Consider the following 22,126-nt stretch of genomic DNA (forward strand, 5'->3'; position numbering starts at 1 on the left):
CCGATATGAAAAGCTCCACTGTTCTGGTGGATTTAAGCATCATCTACATGGAAAGGATGCTTATTACCCAGGGGAAAATTAACCTGTGTATTTCCCAAGTCACAAAGATAGGCGTTTTTATTTTAATTTTTTAAATGTTTATTTATTTTGAGAAAGAGAAAGTGCATGTGTGCAAGCAGGGGAGTGGCAGAGAGAGGGAGAGAGAGAGAGAGAGAGAGAGAGAGAGAGAATCCCAAGGAGGCTCCATGCTGTCAGTGCAGAGCCCGGCACAGAGCTCTCCCACCACCTGTGAGATAAGGACCTGAGCTGAAACCAAGAGTCAACGCTCAACCAACTGACTCACCCAAGACTAGGTGTTTTTAAACAAGTGTCCACGGAAAGGAGAGTGGAGCCATGGACAGGAGCAAACTGGGGTGTAGCACCAGTGAACTGAGGGGGGGGTCAGATGCCTTTATTGTCCCTCTGTATGGTATGGCTTCTCCACCACTTCTGTCTCATGGCCTGGCTTGGTTCCCAGGGCAAGAATGAAACAAAGCATATGGCACAAAACAGAAGGTGTAGAAACAGACCCATGTGAAGAATACGATTAGTTCATTTATGGCAATGGAGAGACTACAATGCAGTGAAGGAAAGACAGCCTTTCCAAAGATGTCAACGGGTTACATCTGGGCCCCTATCTTATTCTATAAACAAGTATCAACTCGAGGTAAATTATAAGTCTCAATGTGAAAAGTGGAAATAATAAGGCTTCTACAGCTTTGTGCACTGGCAGTATTGGAGCCAATGAGGTTTGTCCGAGATGCAATTATTGCTAACTGAAAAACAATGAAGCTTTTAAAAAAGAAAGTGGGAGATATCCCTGTGACCTTGGGGAGGCAGAGACTTTTTAAGTAGGATACGAAAAGCACTAACCATAGAGGAAAAGATTGATGATTAGGACTATATTAAAAATGAAGTGAGGGGTGCCTGGGTGGCTCCGTCGGTTAAGCGCCGACTTTGGCTCAGGTCGTGATCTCGCATTTCGTGAGTGCAAGCCCCGCATCGGGCTCTGTGCTGACAGCTCAGAGCCTGGAGCCTGCTTCAGAGTCTGTGTCTCCCTCTCTCTCTGCTCCTTCCCCACTTGTGCTCTGTCTCTCTCTGTCTCTCAAAAATAAATAAACATTAAAAAAAAAATGAAGTCAGTTCATGCAAAGACACCATTAAGGCAAGTAAAAAGACAAGTCACAGATTGGGAGAACATAGTTCCATCTATCTCCAGACATGCATATGTACACAGACATACATAGAAGGACATCTCCAAAATATATAAAGAATAACTAAGAAACCAAGAAGCCAGATACAGGTGGCCCCATAGAAAAATAGGCAAAGGCTTGAAGAAGCACTTCACGAAAGAGTAGGTTCAAATAACCGACAGACTTCTAGGAAGATTATCAGTCGTCAGGTAAAGGCAAACTCAGTTCACAGTGAGAGACGTTCTAGTTCTGAGCAAGGAGAGAGCACTCACACAATGTAACAGCATAATGCCCAGGGAGCAGCTATCTGTGAACTCGGAGAAGTAAACACCAGCAGGTGGATTGGGGAGCTCAAAGTGCCACTGAACTGACAGCGACTTGCCTGTCATTCTTATTCTCCGATGTCCCCCAAGCTCAGACTCAAAGCTATCCCCAAGCCTCCAAAGCGCACACGAGGGGCAGAAAGTTAAGACCCTCGGGAGAATCCTTCTTTTGTTTTGGTCTGTGGAATGGGAAACAGGCCCCTTTGGGACATAGAGAGTAGGGGATATTTTTTTCGTATGTTTTCCATTGTCTTCTGCCCCAGCACCCAAACCAGGCCCTGCTGCAGAGGAGGCTGCAAAAGTGCCAGCCTCGTGGCGCCTAAGCCTTCATGCCAGGGCCCTGGGAGGAATCCTTGTTGTCCTTCCTGTTTCCTCTACCATCCAGCTGGTTGCATTTCCCCCTCTCTGTGTCTTCTCTGTCATTCCTTGCAGAACCGGCTGTGGAAAGTATATGGTAGAGCTTGGAAGCTAAAGCCCCACTGTTTAGCCAGAAGGCCAAGAAGGGGGGGCCCTGAGCACACATGGAAGACAGACCTTGGAAAGCAAGTCCATAAAGTCATATGAACTTGTGGGCTCACACTCAGGTTGCACACGCATAGGTCTGATTCTGAACAGCATACCAAAGGCTTTGAGGACAGATCCACAGTGTAGACAATCACCCAGGTTGTAGACTGGCCAGTGGATTGCACACACCCAGGGCACATCTGAATAGCACTGTAGAGGCTTTGCAAACTAACCGATATTGGAACCGTAGGGAGTGAATCAGAACTTGTGGCCTTGGTATTGGGCAAAGACCTCCATGACCTTGGATTGGGCAAAGAGTTCGTGGATATGACACCAAGAGCACAAGCCATAAAAGAAAAAAAAAGGGAATTGGATCTCATCAAAAGTAAAACTTTTAGTGCAAATCAGGACCACAGTGAGATATCAACTCACACTGGTCAGATTGGCTAATATCAAAAACGACAAAACGGAGGGGAGCCGCGGTGGCTCAGTGGGTTATGCTTCTGACTCTTGGTTTCAGCTCAGGTCATGACCTCACAATTCGAGCCCTGCATCGGGCTCTGTGCTAACAGTGTGGAGCCGGCCTGGGATTCCCTTCTCCCCTCTCTCTCTGACCCTCCCCTGCTCGCTCTGTCTCAAAAATAAATAAGCATTTAAAGAAAAAAAGATGAAAAATAACAAGTGTTGGTGAGACTGTGGAGAAAAGGAGCCTCAGTACACTGTTGGTAGGAATGAACCAGGAAACAGTACAGAGGTGCCTCAAAAAGTTAAAAATACACCTACCACATGATCCAGCAATTCCACTTCGGGGTAATTACCTGAGAAAAATAAAAATAACAATTCTAAGAGCTTTATCACCCCCATGTTCACTACAGCATTTTTCATATACACACAAACACACACTGGAATAATATTCAGCCAAAAAAAATAAAAAATGAAATCCTGCATTTGTGACAACATGGATGACCCTAGACAATACAATGCTGAGTGAAATCAGGCAGAGAAAGACAAATACCATATGATTCACTTCGGTGTGGAATTTTGAAAACAAATGAACAAACAAAACAAAACAGAAATGGCCCCATAGATACAGAAAAGCAAGTGGTGGGTACCAGAGGAGAGGGGATTAGCGGAATATGGATGAAATAGGTGAAGGGTGGGGCACCTGGGTGGCTCAGTCAGTTGGGCATCCGACTTCGGCTCAGGTCATGATCTCATGGTCCGTGAGTTCGAGCCCCACATCGGGCTCTGGGCTGACAGCTCAGAGCCTGGAGCCTGTTTCGGATTCTGTGTCTCCCTCTCTCTCTGACCCTCCCCTGCTCATGTGCTGTCTCTCTCTGTCTCAAAAATAAATAAATGTTAAAAAAAAAAATTAAAAAAAAAGAAATAGGTGAAGGGGATTCCAGTCATAAAATTAGGAAGTCTCAAGGGTGTAAAGTACAACAGAGGGAATATAGTCAATAATATTGTAATAACTTTGTGTAGTGACAGATGGTAATTGGACTTTTCACGGGGATCATTTCATAATGTAAAAAAAAAAAAATCAAATCAGTAAAATGTGTACCTGGAAACTAATAGAAAATTTTATGCCAATGTACTTCCACGGAAAAAAAATTATGAAAATAAATCAAAAGCTTTGTAAAAAAAAATTAATAAATAAATATACTGTTAAAAGGATGAAAAGGAAAGTGGAGTGGGAGAAAATATCTGTAAATTACACATCCCAAAAGGGGTTCCTATTCAGAATATACAAAGAAACTTTCAAAAATCAACAGTGAGTAAACAAACATCCCGATGCAAAAATGGGCAAAACATGTGAACAGGCACTTCACCAAAGAAGAGATGTGGATGGTGAATAAGCAGAGGGAAAAAAGATACTCAATATCATGAGTCATTAGAGGGGGATGCAGTTAAAACCACAGGGAGGTACACCTGTCAGATTGCCTAAATTAAAACAAACAGATGAAACAAAGCAATAAACACCCTGATAACACTAAATGTCAGTGAGCATTCAGAACCATTGGAACTCTTACATGTTGCTCATGGAATGTAAAATGGCACAGCCACTTTACTGCCAAAACAGTTGGGCATTTTCAAACACAGTCGAGCATAAGATTAACATATGATCCAACACCCCCGTTCAGAATTTACCCTAGTTGAATTAGAACTCTTGGGGTGCCTGGGTGGCTCAGTCAGTTGAACGTTGGACTCTTGATCTCGGTTCAGGTCTTGATCCTCAGGGTCATGAGTTCAAGCTCTACATTGGGCCCTGCACTGGGTGTAAAGCCTACTTCAGAGAAAGAAAGAAAAGAAAAGAAAAGAAAAGAAAAGAAAGAAAGAAAGAAAGAAAGAAAGAAAGGAAGGAAGGAAGGAAGGAAGGAAAAGGAAGGAAGGAAGGAAGAAAAGAAAGAAAGAAAAGGGAAAGGAAGAAAGAAAGAAAGAAAGAAAGAGAAAGAAAGAAAAAGAAAGAGAGAGAGGGAGGGAGGGAGGGAGGAAGAAAGAAAGAAAAGAAGGAAGGAAGGAAGGAAGGAAGGAAGGAAGGAAGGAAGGAAGAAATCTATGCACACACACGAGTTGTGACTTGTGCATGAACGTTTATAGCAGCTCTTTTCACAATTGTCCAAAACTGGAAATGACCTACATTATCTATAAGCTGGTAAACAGATAAACTGTGGTACCATGGAAAACATGGAATATTGCTCAGCAACAAAAAAATGAGTAAACTATTAATATATGTAGGAATGTCAGTGAATCTCAAAGGCTTTCGGCTGAATGAAAAAAGTTTGTCTTAAAAAAGATATTGTATGATTCCATTTATAGGACATTCTGGAAAAGATAGGATTATAGGAACAGCAGAGGAGTGGTTGTCAGGATTTGGGGGTGAGGGGAGGGCTTTACTGCAAAGGTTTACTCAAAACTATTTAGGGAGATGAAGGAACTTCTTGATATCCTGATTATGGTGATGGTTATAATAGTCTCTCAGGCCTTCAGAAAAGACCATGAGTCAATCAGGTTTACGGAACTGTGTGTAACACCAAGAATAAAACTCACCAGAACCAGGTATGTGTGTGTGCATGTGTGTGTGACAGGGCGGTAGTCGCACGGGTATATGCACTCATCCAGACTCCCCACTTCGTGTCAAGTATACCTTAGTAAAGCTGGATAAAAATATCAATAAAGAAATCATAATGAAACACCACTGCGCACTTACCTGCACGGTTAACATGGAAAAGGATGGCATTACCACATGTGGGCAAGGACAAGGAGCAGCCAGAGTCATTTCCTACCAGCGCGGGTATGCAGTTTTTGGAAAACGGGTTGGCACTCCGTCTTAACGGCACGCATACCGGTGCCTGAGAATCCCTCTCCCATTGCGTGCCTTACAGAGGAGAGCGCACAGAGCGCCAAGGCCCATGAGCTGCCAGTATTCAAAACAGTACCCTCCCAGCTCTAACTGGAGACCACCCAGATAGCCATCAAAAAGTGAAGAACAGGGGTGCCTGGGGGGGCTCCATCGGTTGAGCCTCCGACTTCGGCTCAGGTCATGATCTCATGGTTCGTGAGTTTGAGCCCCCGCATCGGGCTCTGTGCTGCCGGCTCAGAGCCTGGAGCCTGCTTCGGATTCTGTGTCTCCCTCTCTCTCTGTCCCTCCCCCTGTTGTGCTCGCCCTGTGTCAAAAATGAATAAATAAACATTTTTTAAAAATAGCGAAGAGAGTCACCTGGGTGGGTCCGTCCGTTAAACAGCCGACTCTTGATTTCGGCTCAGGTCACAATCTCAAGGGTTCGTGAGTTCAAATCCTACATCGGGCTCCACGCTGGCAGTGAGGAGACTGCTTGGGGTTCTCTCTCTCGCCCTCTCTCTCTGCCCCTCCCTCTCTCTCTCTCTCTCTGAAAATAAATAAACTTAAAAAAAATTTAAAAGAAAATAAAAAAAAATAGTGAAGACTAAATGGTGGCTTGCTCATTCTCTGGAACACTAGGTAGCAGTGAAGAACGATCCACTGCCGGCAGTGCGGGTGCAGTGACAGGGACAGCAGTCAGTCCGTGCCACCTCCCCAGCCTCCCAAACACCGAATGCACCATGCCATGTCACAGCAACCTTTCCTGGCCTTAAAATGAAACACCTCCCTTGTTCCCTCCCCTGTTCAAATAATCCACAACACCAGCAACACCAGAAATCCAAAGAATCCACCTGCTCATTTCCGCCTAAGTCACCCCGCTGCACAATGCATTCAGATGTCTGCGAACTGAAGATGCTTAATCGGGGGTGGGGCTTGTGACCGGTGAGCTGAGAAAACATCTCGGGTTTTCCGTGAGAATCCCGGTAACCGGAAGCTGAGGGCTCCGCAGTGGTGTAGGGGGCGGGGAACGTCGAAGTGTGAAGGCGCTGGCTTCCGGGGGTTTGAGCTTCTGGAGGGTGAAGTATTTCATGCCCAAGTTCCCTCCTGCGAAAGGCTGTCTTTGTTTTCTTTCTCAGACCTTTGTGGCTTTGACCTTTCTGCTTTTATATCAGATGGCTTCATGTTTTCATCTTTCCAGAATCAATAATGTTCAATTTCTTGCAGTCAAGAAAAATTTCCGCGTTAACCATGAATCAAAGAGTCACAGGCCCACCTCCCTCCTATCAACCTCACCAAAAAGAATAAATCAAAATTCTTGCACGGAAAATGAAAGGGGATTGTCGATCAGAGCCGGGAGTGGCTGCTAGATTCCGCCAGTGGCCGAGCCACGACTTTCGCGGTGATAAAAACAAGATGATTAATTGCACCGTCGCTTTCAGTGTCTCATTTAGCTTTCCTCACCTTCCGCCAATTCATAAAGCTCCCCGTGAAGGGAAACGAAGGGACCAGCTCTCAAAATATGAAATATAAATGCTCCTGGCTCACCGGATCTGCATTGCTAAGTTCAATCAAGACTTTGAGTTGGAATGACACAGAGTCATAAAATTTTCAGTAACTCTTATCTGCAGTCTCTCCCGGTTGTAGTTTGCTTCCCTGCAGCATGCATACGTGCTCCAATCATCCCATCCTTCACAGGAGTTCTTTCCTGCTGTTGGCATTCCAGAGATGCCGCCCGCTCCGTCTTCCCTTCCTAGGCGGGGGGCTTTCAGCGATCCGCCTGCTCTGGGCTCGCCTGGGACCACCCACCCGGCTGCCACACTGCACAGTGGATTCCAGGCTTGGGTCCCCGGGCCCGCCTGAAAGATGTTGTATTTCTCACCCTCCTCCCAGGGCGGGCCGCCCCGCCTATTCGGCATTAAGTATATCCTAGGGTTTGCTAGAACTTGGCTGCAGCTTAGGTGGCTCTCCTGAGCCCCAAAGCATTCTGGGCCCGTTGAGCCTGGGTACCCTCAAACCCTTAGGTCCACCTTATGTACAGACCCCACATTGATTGGTTTTTTGAACCCGAAGAAACCGATGTGCCATGTTCCACGTCCCACACAGAACAGTGGGAAAGCACTCATCTTGAGGTCCGGTAGACCCGGGTCTGAACCCCAGCTGGGCCATTTTACTGTGCAATCTCCAAATTCGCTAACTTATGCTCCTCGCTTATAAAGTGGGAGTTGTGGCCATCTTCTTGAGCATCTTGAGGCTTCACGAGCGAACATACGTCAAATGTGCGTCGTCCCCTCTCTCTCCACTGCGTCATCCTGTTAGGATACAAACCTTCTAGGACAACTCTCGTCCTGAAAAGAACAAATGAAACCCTGTCCACCACACCCCCCCCCCCCCCGCCACCTCTGGCTCATAACTCATTTCTCTTCTGCCCTCCGTGGATAACCCTCCAAAGAGTAGTCTGGACTCCCTCACTGCCATCCAGTCTGTCCTCACCTTGACTCCTGAGTCCACTCTGATGGGACGGACTTCCATTCCTGCTCCTACTCTGTAATAAAGCTCCAGTCGAGGTCACTGATGACCTCCATGATAATACCTGTATATGCTGAAGTCTCCCAAATTCATACGCTCAGACACTTCTTCTGAACCCCAGACTCCTATGACACCCTCTCTTGGATGTCACCACTTTGTCATGTTCCGTCTCCAGCCCCTCGGCAAGCCTGGGCGCCAGACCGCACAGTGGATTTCAGTCTTGAGCCCCCAGGCCCTCCTGAAAGGTGTTATGTTTCTAACCCTCCTGGGGGGGGGGGAGTGTTAAATCCAGTATCTGGCTATTTCTCCCCCTTCTCCTCCTGGTTCAAGCCACCACTGTCTGTTGCCTGAATTAGTGCAGTAGCTCCTCGCTGGTCTTCCTGTGTCCGCCATTGCCCGCCGCCCTTTACTAATATAACCAGACTTGAAGTCGCGGTGTGAAACAGCTTGTGTCACTCTTTTGCTCCCCCTTGTGTTTTCTAAAAGCTGAAATCCTGCCTGGCGTGCCTCTGCTACCCTTAGCTCCTGCTCTCTGCTGTAACCACTCTGGCTTCTTGCGTGTTCCTCAGACACATCAAGCAGGTACCCACCCCAGGGCCTTTGCACTTATGTCTTCTTCTAGTTGGAAACCTGTCCCCCAGACACCGCAGGGCTCATTTCCTTGTTCACTTTAGATCCTCGCCCACATGTGAAGACAACTCTTTGTCGACCACACTGTTGTGAATAAATTCATTCAGCAAGTTATGAAACCTCTGTTCTGGTTTCCTCGCCTAACCAGATGGGTTAAAAAAAATCCAACTTCTAGTCACCCCCCAAGGACACTGGGAGGAGTAGACATGATAATACATATAGAGATGCACTGAAAATAGTTAAAAAGTGCTACCTGCATGTAAGGCATCACTTCTGTCATCATCATTATTAATAAAGAAGCTTCCAGGGGGCTCCTGCTTCTACCCAACTTGGGTACCTGCCTATGGAAAGGCTTTCCTTTCTTCACACAACTGCAGAAAAAGCCCAAATGTCTCCTCATATACAAACAGACAGGATAGATGAGGCCGGTGAGGGGGCCGTGAAGGCCAAGAAATCAGATGAGCGGCTATGGGCAAGCCACAGTGTGTGTCAGAACCTCAGTTTCTAAAATATACCAAAAACGAGGTGTTTATAATATTTCCTCTGCCTTGACTCTCATAGTTGATAATATCAGAAAAAAAAAATAGAGGAGCACCTCGGTGCCTCAGTTGGTTAAGTGTCTGACTTCGGCTCAGGTCATGATCTCGTGGTTTGTGAGTTTGAGCCCTGCGTTGGGCTCTGTGCTGAAGGGTGGAGCCTGCTTCAGGTCCTGTCTCGTTCTCTGCCCCTCCCCCAATCTCCCCCCCCCCAACACACACACTCCCTCTCTCTCTCTCTTTCTCTCTCTCTCTCAAAAATAAATAGCACCACTATCAACAATAGCCAAATTATGGAAAGAGCCCAAATGCCCATCAACTGATGAATGGATAAAGAAGCTGTGACACACACACACACACACACACACACACACACACACACACACACACAATGGAATACTACTCAGCAATGAAAAAGAACGAAATCTTGCCATTTGCAACAACATGGATAGGACTGGAGGGCGTTATGGTTAGTGAAATAAGTCTGTCAGAGAAAGAAAGGTATCGTATGTTTTCAATCATATGTGGAATTTGAGAAACTTAACAGAAGACCATGGGGGAAGGGAAGGCAAAAAATAGTTATAAACAGAGAAGGAGGCAAACCATAAGAGACTCTTAACTACAGAGAACAAACTGAGGGTTGATGGGGGTGGAGGGCAAAGGGAGGCGGAAAATGGGTGACGGGCATTGAGGAGGGCACTTGTTGGGACGACCACTGGGTATTGTATGTAAGTGATGTATCAGGGGAATCTATTCCCAAAGCCAAGAGCACACTGCATACACTCTCTGTTAGCTAACTTGAAACGAATTACATAATAAAATTAAAATAAAAAGTTGAAAAAAATTTTTAACTTTTTTAAAAAATACAATAGACCTGCAAATGTTTGGTCTTTACAGAAGATGTAGCAAAGTGATGAAGTGCAGATTACTGATGTCAACAGTGCGTAGCCTATAACCTTGGGTGAGTTATTTTACTCCTCTGGGCCTCTGTCTTCCTCCAAATGTAAAGAAAGGTGCTAACAGAACCCATCTCTTGGAGTTGTAATGCGGTTAACTGCAAAGCATTTAGAACATTACCTGACTGTTCTATTAATGTTACCTATCTTTCTTTTTATTGTATTGTTATTTGTAAGGTCTGAAGCATCATACAAAAAAATGTGTTTTTTGCATTATGGTGTATTCTTTTTAGCTGGGGCCGATGAAAAGTGGTGACAAGATTAGGGGCATTTCATTGCCACACACATTTATTGAACGATAGCTACCCACTAAAAGCATTTTAAAGAGATGTTTAACCAATGACCAAAGTCAAACTGATGTACATGTAAAGACTCCTCTCTCAGTCTTTCAGAATTCTTTTGATGTCCTTTGATAACTCTCTTAGGGAAGAATAGTGACAGAAATCAGAAGATTCAAGAACTCTCTGATGTAAAGTGAGAGATAATAAGAAGGCTGTGTCAGCGTGAGCTTGGTGTGCACCCAGACTATGATTAGAATTGGAGATTCCACAGGGGTCTTCCCAAAAGAATTTGGGGTGTGCATTAGATCTTTATAAGTGACTTCCCTTCTTTGAGTCTCAGTTTCCACGTTATAAGGATGGAGTATTAATAACTGCCCTAAAACTAATGGCAGTCACTCACCGTTCCCATCCCGCTCTGGATTCTCTAGCGATAATGAATTAATTTCAGTTGTTCCAATAGGCTAGGTTCTCTCTTATCCCTGAGCTGAGGCTGTGTCTTTTTTTCTACACTGCAAACCTCAACCCCCAACTTGCCTTTCAAGATTGTCCCTAGCTTTCAATTCCTCTGGGAGAGGGGTGCCTCCTCTATGCCCCTATAGAAACGTATGCCTGCTGCCCTTAGAGCACTTACCACATAATATGGAAATTGTTATCTGTCATAAGCCTGCAAGCTCTGCTAACCATCGGGCCCCTAGTACCCTGCACAATGCCTAGCACACAAATAGCGCTTAGTATATATTTATTTGTAAGGAAATTTTATTTACAGTGATTCAGTGTGCTTTTACCCACATTTTGGAAGACTTAGCACGCAGATAAAATGCCGTAACAGATGTGAAAACACCTTAGAAATCTAAAGGCACTGGGGCGCCTGGGTGGCTCAGTCAGTTGAGCGTCGACTTCAGCTCAGGTCACGTTCTCATGGTTCGTGGGTTCGAGCCCCGCGTCGGGCTCTGTGCCGACAGCTCCAGGCCTGGAGCCCGCTTCGGATTCTGTGTCTCCCGCTGTCTCTGCCCCTCCCCTGCTCACACTCTGTGTCTCTCTCAAAAAGACATAAACATTAAAAATTAAAAAAAAGAAAAAGAAATCTAAAAGCTCTATGAAAAGAATATATATTAAAATGAGATAGACCTCTCAGGAAAACCTTGATGATGTCTAAAAGACAGAAAGAGGTAATGGCGTCCTTCTCCTGCTGCTGATGCAGCTATTGTATTCATCTGGGGCGATCACTGAACCTCTTTACAATAATGAACCTATTGTCAACACCAGCGTGTGTTGATGGCATCTATTTAAACAGCGTGGGGCGCGGGGGCGCGGGGCGCCTGGGTGGCGCAGTCGGTTAAGCGTCCGACTTCAGCCAGGTCACGATCTCGCTGTCCGTGAGTTCGAGCCCCGCGTCAGGCTCTGGGCTGATGGCTCAGAGCCTGGAGCCTGTTTCCGATTCTGTGTCTCCCTCTCTCTCTGCCCCTCCCCCATTCATGCTCTGTCTCTCTCTGTCCCAAAAATAAATAAAAACGTTGAAAAAAAAAATTTAAACAGCGTGGGGCGCAAGGCGGTGTGGCGAACACAGAGATGAACAAAGAGGTGTAGGAGGGAAGCCATGGGCACTGACAAGTCAAGGTAGAAAGTATGGATGACTGAGACACAAAAGAAATGCACGGGCATTTGTGCAAGTTTAGAGGGGGAAGCACTTCTACCCCCGGAGGAATCAAAGAAGACTTTGCGGAGACGGCTTGAGGGATGAGTAGAAGCTGGGCAGGTTCTGATGGACTTTGAATGTGAAGGTGAGGATGCTCGAAACCAATAGCGCTGAGTTGACAAGACCTTGGTTTTAGAAAGGATAATCCAGGGGTGCCTGGGTGGCTCAGTCGGTTAAGCGGCCGACTTCGGCTCAGGTCATGATCTCACGGTCCGTGAGCTCAAGCCCCGCGTCGGGCTCTGTGCTGCCAGCTCAGAGCCTGGAGCCTGTTTCAGATTCTGTGTCTCCCTCTCTCTGACCCTCCCCTGTTCATGCTCTGTCTCTCCCGGTCTCAAGAATAAATAAAATGTTAAAAAAAAAATTAAAAAAAAAAAAAAGAAGAAAGGATAATCTGGCCATTTGTACAAGGTGGACCAGTCCAGAGCCTGGAGCGTAGCAAGGGTGCTCCTGGAGTCATCCAGGTAATGGCTGAGGGTCTCATGTAGATGGGGGGGCAGGGGCTGAAAAGCACAGACATCGTAGAGGAGGAAAGGATTGAAGTTACCCGTGGGAGCCCCTGGGGGGATGTGGAGGCACCAGGGCAGGAGCCAAGAATCTGAGGGTGCTGAGTTTGAGGGTTTCATGACTCGGGAAAGTGCCGCCCAGTTGCTTCTGATTCCTTCAATTTAGCAATTGCAGTCAGCCTATCCAATTCAACAGATCAGTGACTTGATTGGGACGCAGGGAGGAAGCTGCTGGAATGGCTGGGCTGGCTCATCGTTCACGCTTCAGTGAGCAATTGTTTCTCTCCAAGATGCCCCAGAAAGCAGACTCCATGCCGGGGTGGTCCTGTCCTAGTCCTCACTCTGCAATCAGAAGCTGCAAATCTGCTAGTTTGGGCAAGTGATGGATGGGTTGAGCGTGCCCTCCCAGTAGGGGGGTTTGGGGGGAGGCTGCAGCAGTTTGAGAAACCAGAACGCAGAAAAAGCTGGAGAAGGAAGAAGATCCACGACGGTTCGGGTCCTCGAGTGCGTTTTAGAGTCAAGCGCTTTGGCTCAGGGCGAGCCAAAGCTCCTGGCCTTTCTGGTGATTAGCTGTGTGGGTCACAGCATGGAATGCGACACCTTCGAATCCCAAGGGTACATGTGAGAGGCCGCCACAAACCAAACTCCTCACCGAGTTCTCTCGGAAGCTGGAAAGCCGTTTCTGGTATTTACTTCGTCACTGGAAGTGAAGTGTTTTCCTGAGGCCGCCTGGTGCCAGAACGCTTTGATCAAATTCCATTACGCCATCCAACCAAGGTGTGTGGTGCCCAAGGGGCGGCCACGGGAGTCATCCTTCACCACAGTAATTCAACCCACAGTTAAGAGCCTCCGATGTGCCAGGCAGCTTTTGGGCGTCGGCAGTGAATGAATCAGCGGGTCAATAAGTGTCATCTCCTGCTAAGTGCTATGGTGAAAACAAGGCAGAGTGATAGAATAGAGACGGGGGGGGGGGGGGGGGGGGAGGGGGGGGCTACGTGGGCATGGCTGGTTAGGGCGGGCTTCCTGGAGGAGGTGAAATGGCTCGGGAAGGAATGAGAAGATGGAGCAGGCTTTATGAAGAACTGAGGGGATGGCTTTCTGTGCAGAAGCAACAGCAAGTTCAAAGTCCTGAGGTGGGAACAAGCTGGCATATGCCCAGAACAGCAAGACGGCTGGCGAGGCTCGAGTGCAGCGAGGGAGGAGGGAGGGCAGGGGTGGATTGGTGGGAGTGCGCAGCCGTCACAACGAGTTGGGAAGCCGTTGTGAGTCTGAACCAGGGCGTCCTGATGGGATTCGTGGTTTTTTTCAGAAGCCGACTCAGGTGAGCGTAGATCAGAGGTGTGAGAGATGGAGAGCAGGGAGTAGATTTGCATCAGCAAGAATAGTCTGGAATATCAAAAAGCACAGTAGTGGGGGTCAGAGACCTAGCTCCTATTCTCAGCCCTTCGACCCATTGGAGGAGTTCCTCTGCCTCAGTTTCCCCATCTGTAAAATGAGGGAGTTGGAGCAGGTCCCGCACAGGATCTTTCTCCACTTGCCCAAACCCGAGCGCTGAGGTGAAACAGGTGTGAGTAATTACCCCAAAGGAGCTTCTTTTTCAGACAGTCAAGGAACAGCATCCTTCCTCTGAATGTCCATCATATTTATGGCCGGCCCTTCAGCCCAGGCCACGCTGTGCTAATGACCACGGGTAGCACAGAAAACAAATTCCACTGGGTCCCAGAGGAGCACGAGTGAGGCCTTCCTCTCAGATGGCCACGGCTCCCTGGCCTCTGGGGCGTGACGGAGAGATCGAGCATCTTGAAGACCTGTCACGTCATTTTGTACACCTGTCAAATCAGTTCTCCTGGCCACGTGCCCCGGGGAGGAACCTTCGCTGCCCGGCCAGGGGAGGAGGCCGCCTGGCACCCCTCCCACCTGCCCAGGGCAGAGTCCGTGTAGGAAAGCGGCCCCCTCTCTGCAGACACTCACACCTTGCCTAGACCCACCACTGGGTCACCATAATGCCTACTGTCTCCCCAAGGGGTGCCTGTTCAGTGAACCCCTCCTGTCATGCGCCGCTACCGTATTTTTCGTGAGTCTGGCAGACGCGTGATGACCTGAACAAAATCTGGGCATCGGCCCCCCAGGGCAGATCTGCAACCATTACAGATCTACCCTTATTTCTACCTCCCTGGAAAGGAGACAAAGAAAGCACAAGGCACGGCCTCAGGGATGCCGGTTGCGTGAACTTTCTGTCTTTATTGTTCATGCCTCCTTTAGCCTTCCTCTATCAGTCTGGCTCTCTTGCTTTGGGACTAGATATCTTGAATTCGTCCACACACCTAGCTGTCTTCCTTCTGAGTTACCCCTAACTGGAGGGAAAGGCAAGAATCCTACAGCTAGCCTAGAAGTTTCCCTGGAAGACTTGAGCCCTGAGTTTTCTGGTCGTAAGTGCGTAACGGGAACAGTATTATAAAGCAGCCTGGTTTGTGTGGATTTTTTTTTTTTTTAGGTAAAAAATAAGCTTCCATACAATTTAGTTTTTCATTTTTAAGTCCAATAATGTTTTCAGAAGTTCCCCAACAGACTGTGGCACAGGGAAACTACGTGGTGAGTTTGGGGCTTAAGGTGCCATTCTAATTTTGATCATAAGTACTGCGACTTACACAAGTTGCTCGTGCCTTCTGATTCATAGTCTGGTCTGTAAAAGTGCCTTAGTTCATGGTGTGGTCACCTTAACTGAGATAACGAGCACGAAACTCATGGCAAAGAGCTGGGACCTGGTAGATTCTCAGTGAGTGACACCTGTCATTTGTCACTGCAACTGCTCCTCCCCCCCACCCCGGTTTCAGCTGTTGGAAACTTCCTTCCTTGCCATCACGCACTTGCCCCGGAGTCAGAATCAGGAGGCCTGGTTCTAGACCTGTCTCAGGTATGGCCCTGTGCCTGAAGGCTCTTTTCTATTTCAGGTTAAAAAAAAAAAAAAAAAAAAAAAAAAAAAAAAGGCCTTACAGTGCTTGCCTCACTGAGACAAGTGTAGAAAAATTATGTGTTCATATAAAAAGTTCTTGGAGCCCTCTGGATATAAGAGGATACATAAATTCAGACCACCTTTATCATCATTGCTATTTTTATATGAATAGGATTTTGTTACTCAAGGTCTTTGGAAACAGACAAAAATAGAAATGGGTGAAGGTACCCTGATTTTTCCTCCTTTGGAGGGACTTTTTTCACTCATGATGTTATTCAGCTAATTAAAAGAAAATGAACAGAGCCTGCCATTGCCCGAGGGTCTACTATTTCCAGAAATGCTTTAGGACCCGAACTGCCTAACCAATCTACAGAGTTGGCACACAGGCTCCCACCAGGGGCTATCCCCCAAGTCGCCTTTACCCCATGTCTGTCCTCAGCAGAACCCCACTGAGTGGATTGGTCCCATAGAAGCCACCCAGAAGCTTCACCTTGTTACCTCGCCTGAACTGGAGCACTTCTGGTCTGCACTTGTTTTCTTTTCTTTTTTCTTTCCCTTTTTTTTTAATGTTTATTTATTTTTGAGAGAGAAGGAGAGCATGAGCTGGGGAGGGGCAGAGAGAGAGGGAGACACGGAACCCCAAGCAGGTTTCAGGCTCTGAGCTGTCAGCGCAGAGCCCGACGTGGGGCTCAAACTCACCAACTGTGAGATCATGACCTGAGCCGAAGTCAGAGGCTTAACCAACTGACCCACCCAGGTGCCCCTGCACTTGTTTTCATACTCACTATGTTCAGTCTTGTCTCGGTACTTAAGTGTGTCATTTGTATATCTTGTTGACCTCACGAGATTTCAGCGTGGTCCCCTCTAAGACAAACCATTAATGTGGGGTTTTTTTCTGTCTTCATTTCCAAGGATACTAGGAGGCGGGTACCGGACTAGCACCCAATTTCTGCATGAACACAGGTCAGAGATCAGAGAGGGAGTGTAGCAAGTGTCTGTAAATATAACAGACTCTCAACCTGGGACTTAGTAATTGATTGATTCGTAATAAGTAATTAATAATTACACAGAAACTAGTTGTTTTAAGAATGACTTAATCAGACACAATAGGCAATGATTACATGAATTTACTCGGCAGGCTTGTTCAACACCACAGACATATCGTATAAGCAAGATATTAATTTAGACCGGTGAGCTCCTCCTAGGAAGAGGGCAATGAAAGTTTACTACTCAGAAATGGCTAAGTCCATGCCCCAGAGATGGGGGCTGCTTATCTTGAGTTTAACTCTTTCAGGTTGGGGAATCTTAAACTCAGAAATTTGAGTTCATTATTCTTATCAGTTCAGAGCATACTATGACCACCAGCTCATGCAAAGGTCCTGATTAAATAACCTCTGCGTGCTGGGAGGTGCTGTCTGCGTGGCTCAGTTGGTTAAGTGTCTGACTCTTGATCTCGGCTCAGGTCTTTATCTCAGGGTTGTGAGTTCGAGCCCGCCTTGGGCTCTGAGCTGGGCATGAAGTCTACTTAAAAAATAATAATAGTGATGTGTGTGTCTATGGGGGGAGAGGGGTTCCCCACACCACCGCGACTTATTCGACTATGTTTTTATCGGCATCCTGACCCCCATTTTCATCCTAACTGCTTATACCTACCCTGGAAGTTTTTAATCAATGCCTTTGAAAATAATAATTATTACCAACTCTAAGTGGATTTACCAAGGCCCTGTTGTCCTAAGCACTTTTGTCTACTTTATCATTTTTAATCCTTCCAGCCACACTATGAGATAAATTCTTTTATCGTTCCCACTTAACATATGAGGAACCGAAGCACAGATAACATTCAGTAATTTTCCCAAGGTCACCCATTTGATGGCACGGAAAGGATTCAACCCAGGCAACCTATGTAGAAGGCCTGGTCTGTACATGCTCCACGGGACTGTATCTACCATTTATCTAAAATTGTGTGTTGGGGCACCTGGGTGGCTCGGTTGGTAAAGCATCCGACTCTTGGTTTAAGCTCAGGTCATGATCTCGCAGTTGGTAGGATCGAGCCCTGTGTCAAGCTCTAGGCTGACAGCATGGAGCCTGCTTGGGATCTCTCCCTCCCTCTCTCTGCCCTCTTCTACTTGCCCACATGCATGCATGTGCTCTCTCTCTCTCTCAAAATAAATAAAATTTAAAAAGAAAACAACAACAAAAAACAAACCCCAAAATGTAGTGTGTTGTCTTGTGTATTTATGTTTTTGAATGTATTTGAATCTTATGGTGGTTGCTATAAATCTCCTTCTATACCTTACTCTTTTTTTCATTCCACGTTATGTTTTCAAGATCTAAACAATTGCAGGGGCGCCTGGGTGGCTCAGTCGGTTAAGCATCCGACTTCGGCTCAGGTTATGATCTTGCAGTCTGGGAGTTCGAGCCCCGTGTTGGTCTCTGGGCTGACAGCTCGGAGCCCAGAGCCTGCTTCGGATTCTGTGTCTCCCTCTCTCTCTCTGCCCTTCCCTGCTCACACTCTCTCTCTCTCTCTCTCTCTGTCTCTGTCTCAAAAATAAGTAAACATTAAAAAAAAACCTTGAAAAAAATAAAATCTAAACAGTTGCAAAAAGTACCCCTAGCTCATTAATTGCCACATAGCATTCGCTCGTACACATCCATCCCAGTTAACTCTTATTTTCTCAGTGATGGACGCACAGAATGTGTCCCAGTTCCCAATCCCCAAACATTGTTGACGTAAATATTCTCATACTTGTCCCCTTCTAGACCTGTGTGAATTTCCCTAGAATATATCATTTGGAAGAGGATTTCTGGGTTATGAAGTCCCTACAGCCTGGCAGATTAATTTCCAGGATGGTGATGCTACCTCTCCTACCATGAGTATAAAACGATTCTTTTCTTCCCGAACTTCTCATAAACAATCGTCTGACTTTCCAGTTTCTACCAGTTTGATTATTATAAAGTGGCATAACATTGTCTGCATTTTCATTTCATTTCTCTACGCACTCATGAAATTGAGCATCTCTTCAGAAACTTGTGGTTTGGTTTACCTTTCTGGGAATTGCTGGTTCGTGACTTTTGCCCATCTTCTATTCTGGGTCTCCCATCTCACGTCTTAGGTACCAGCTGTTGGTCAATTTTGCCGATTGCAGGTACCCTCTGTCATGTACTCCATTGAATAAATTCCCAATGTGGACATGATGAAATCCACTGACTTTTTGGCTTCTATTATTTGAATGTGGAATTTTTGTTTTTAGAATAACTCCTCTAGGCACCTACTTCTGAATCTAATGGAGTAATTGTGGACAAAATTACTTATCGGAAATCTGTCTTAACTTGTTTCCCGTGCAGAGGGAGACACCGTGGCTTCCGTTCATTTGGCCCCTGCCTGCGTACTTTTATCAGGCGATCGGCTAGTTAAGAAAATAGTTTCTATGTTCTGTGTATTTGGTACCTGTTTATACTTCCAATACTGATACAACCGATATTCTGAGAAACAACTGAAGAGGAGACATCCGGTTACGATAAAACCTAACCGGCACCAAAACCAAACACTTAAACAAACAAACTCATCCAGTTTGGATAAAACTTCTGTCGTGAAGAACTGTAACAGCCGGATAAGGAACAAAAACTCCGATGTTTGAAGGCACTGGAAAGTAACCAAGGCAACTTAAGACTTGAGGGTTCAGAAACTCAGAAGAGGAAGGTGGAGTACGGATGAGGTAGAATGCTGTGGCAAAGTCACGAGATAATTTTTCTCTGACAGTATAAAGCAGAATGGAAAGCAATGGCTTTCAGCTTGCGATATCCCCGCAGGGACGAGTAGACAAAATTGGAGTTGAGGGCCACGAAGGCAACCTAAATGTGAAGGGCCTACTGCCAGGAAAAAAGACTGCATGAAATTTTACCGCAGGGCATTTGCCAACTTAGAAGTTTTAACATCGCAAGTTCCAGATATCTTTGTTTCTAAGGTCTAAGAGGAGAAGTGTTTCATCAGAGAGATCTTGTCAGTTTCACGATGCCAGGGAGAGAAAACTAGGAGTTCAGGGTCTGCAAAGAAGAAGGATCCCTGGTGAACACCCCTGGCTTCCGGATGAGACCCTTAAAGGGATCTGCCCCCAAAGTGAGGAAAAACTAGAGAACCATGAAACTTATCCTGACCGGTCTACCTGACAGAATGAAATTGAATGCTCTATGAATGAAGAATAGGGGCACCTGGGTGGCTCCGTCGGTTAAGTGTCTTGACATTGGCTCAGGTCATGATCTCACGGCTGTGGGTTCAAGCCCCACGTTGGGCTCTGTGCAGACAGCTCAGAGCCTGGATCCTGCTTCTCTCTGTCTCTCTCTGCCCCTCCCCCACGTGTGCTCTCTCTCTGTCTCTCTCTCCCTCTTAAAAATAAATAAACATTAAAAAAAAAAAAAGAATAACTAGACAAACCAAGAGATTGGGCCATATGACCAAAACCAGTAGAAACTATAGACAGTGGAAACAGACCCAAAAGTCAACTACATCTGTGTTATCAGATGTGACTTGAAAAGAACCATGATTAATATATTCAAGGAAATCGATAAAAAGATAGAAAAACTTACTAGAGGCCTGGCTGGAATCATTGTTTCTGTCTGTTTTTAAAGAAATGTCCAAATGAAAATTCTGGAATGAGAAACATAATCACTGAAATTAATAACTCAATCGATTTTACATCAAATCGGACACAGCAGAAAATAGGATAAACAAACTGGAAGACAAATGAGAGAAAATATCTGGATTAAAGCAAAATAAAATGAAGAATGCAGAAAGATATAATTAACAAGTCTGTAACCTATGTGTCATTGGAACGTCCAAAGGAGAGTTGAGAGAAGATTGGGCAGAAGCAACGTCTGAAGAGCTACCAACTGAAAAATTTCCAAAACCGATAAAATAAATATCAAGCCGTGGGTGCATTTTACAGCTTAGGAGTTGGCCAAGGCCTTGAGTCCTTTTTCCTTGGAAGCCCTGTGAACCTTCATCATGATAAATACCAAGACTATCACCCTTCTGTACATTTCAGTAAAATTGATGAAAAGGAAAGACAACGAAAAATCTTAAAAGCAGTCAGAGAAAAAGACATTCTCTACAACACTGGCAGCCGACTCTTCCAGAGAAATGGTACAAGTCAGAAGATAATAGACAGGATCTTTAAAGCGCAGAATGAGAAAAAAAAAAAAAAACCCACTCTTGTAAAAATCTATACCCATAAAAATCTCCTTCAAAAATGAAAGTGAAAGAAAGACATTTACAGACACACCAAAACGGAGAGAATACATCGCCAACAGATCTGAACTGAAAGAAACCACGAAGGAGAATTCTTCAGGCAGGAGAAGAATGATCCCAGGTGGAAATAGGATAATTCAGGAAGAAAAGAAGAGGACTAGAAAAGATAAAAATGTGGTAGATATGTGGGAAAAGTGATGAACATTGAGTGTTTTAAACAACCGATAAAAGAATAAAGTGTAGAGTTTTAAAGATACAGAATTAAAAGCGTGGTAACAATAGTACAAAAAGGAAAGGAAGTAGATTGGGTTAAAGTGTTGTAGGGTCCTTGCATTTTCTCAGAAGTGCTGGGTGTGCTAATTCAAGATCATGTTTTACAGCTCAGGGATGCAATTAACATGGTATATTTAAGCCCAAATATATCAGTAATGACATTTTCTTTTAATGGACTAAATAGTCTAATAAAAGGCAAAGATTTTTCAAACTGAAAGATCATCAAAATCCATCAGTATGTAGCTTACAAGAGACGCATATGGAATGCAGAAATATTGTAAATATATATGGGTGGCTCAGTCGGTTAAGCGTCCGACTTCAGCTCAGGTCATGATCTCACGGCTCGTGGGTTCAAGCCCCGCGTCGGGCTCTGTGCTGACAGCTCAGAGCCTGGAGCCTGCTTCAGTTTCTGTGTCTCCCCCTCTCTCTGCCCTCCCCTGCTCACACTCTGTCTCTCTCTCTCTCTCTCTCAAAAATAACTAAAACACTAAAAAATTTTTTTGAAATATAAAGGCAAAAAATATGTACCCAACAAACGTGAGCCGAAACAAAAGTGGTACAGAATAAATAAAACATTAAAAAAAATTTTTTAAATATAAAGGCAAAAAATATGTACCCAACACACATGAGCCAAAACAAAAGTGGTGTAGTTATATCAATATCAAAGTGAACTTTAAGACAAGAAGCATTGCTAGAGATCAAAAGTCAATTCCGCAGGGAGATGTAGCAGTCCTCAATTTCTGTGTGCCTCGTGGTGGAGTTTCACAACTGATAAAATAAAAACTGGCAACTAAAAGGAGAAATAGATGAATCCAGCTATGTTTCTCAACCTTAAAACGATTTTTCCGTAACTGGAAGAGCAAACAGGCAGTGAATCAGTGAAAACGAAGGAGGTTTGAACGTCCTGAATAACGAATAGGACTTCATCGATAATAAAAACCATTCATCTAACAACTGCACGCCATATATCGTTTTCAAGTGCACATGGGACATGTACCCACATATAGACCACATGGGGGAATTTAAAACAAGTCTCCACAAATTTCAGACGTGAAATAATCAAGCATGTTCTTTGATCGCAGTGGAATTAAGCTAGAAATCAATAGCTAAAAGAGAAATGAAATG

At 45.4% G+C, this 22,126-nt stretch overlaps 1 protein-coding gene and 1 pseudogene across 4 annotated transcripts in view; both read left to right on the forward strand.

Annotated features, from left to right (window-relative positions):
* CALN1 (calneuron 1) overlaps positions 1-22,126 on the forward strand; it is a 520,543-nt gene that overhangs the window by 372,416 nt on the left and 126,001 nt on the right. The gene's annotated exons all lie outside the window — the stretch shown is intronic.
* On the forward strand, positions 755-860 carry LOC113594615 (uncharacterized; annotated as a pseudogene).

This window comes from Acinonyx jubatus, chromosome E3 (assembly GCF_027475565.1).
Source record: "Acinonyx jubatus isolate Ajub_Pintada_27869175 chromosome E3, VMU_Ajub_asm_v1.0, whole genome shotgun sequence".
Classification (NCBI taxonomy): Eukaryota; Metazoa; Chordata; class Mammalia; order Carnivora; family Felidae; genus Acinonyx; species Acinonyx jubatus.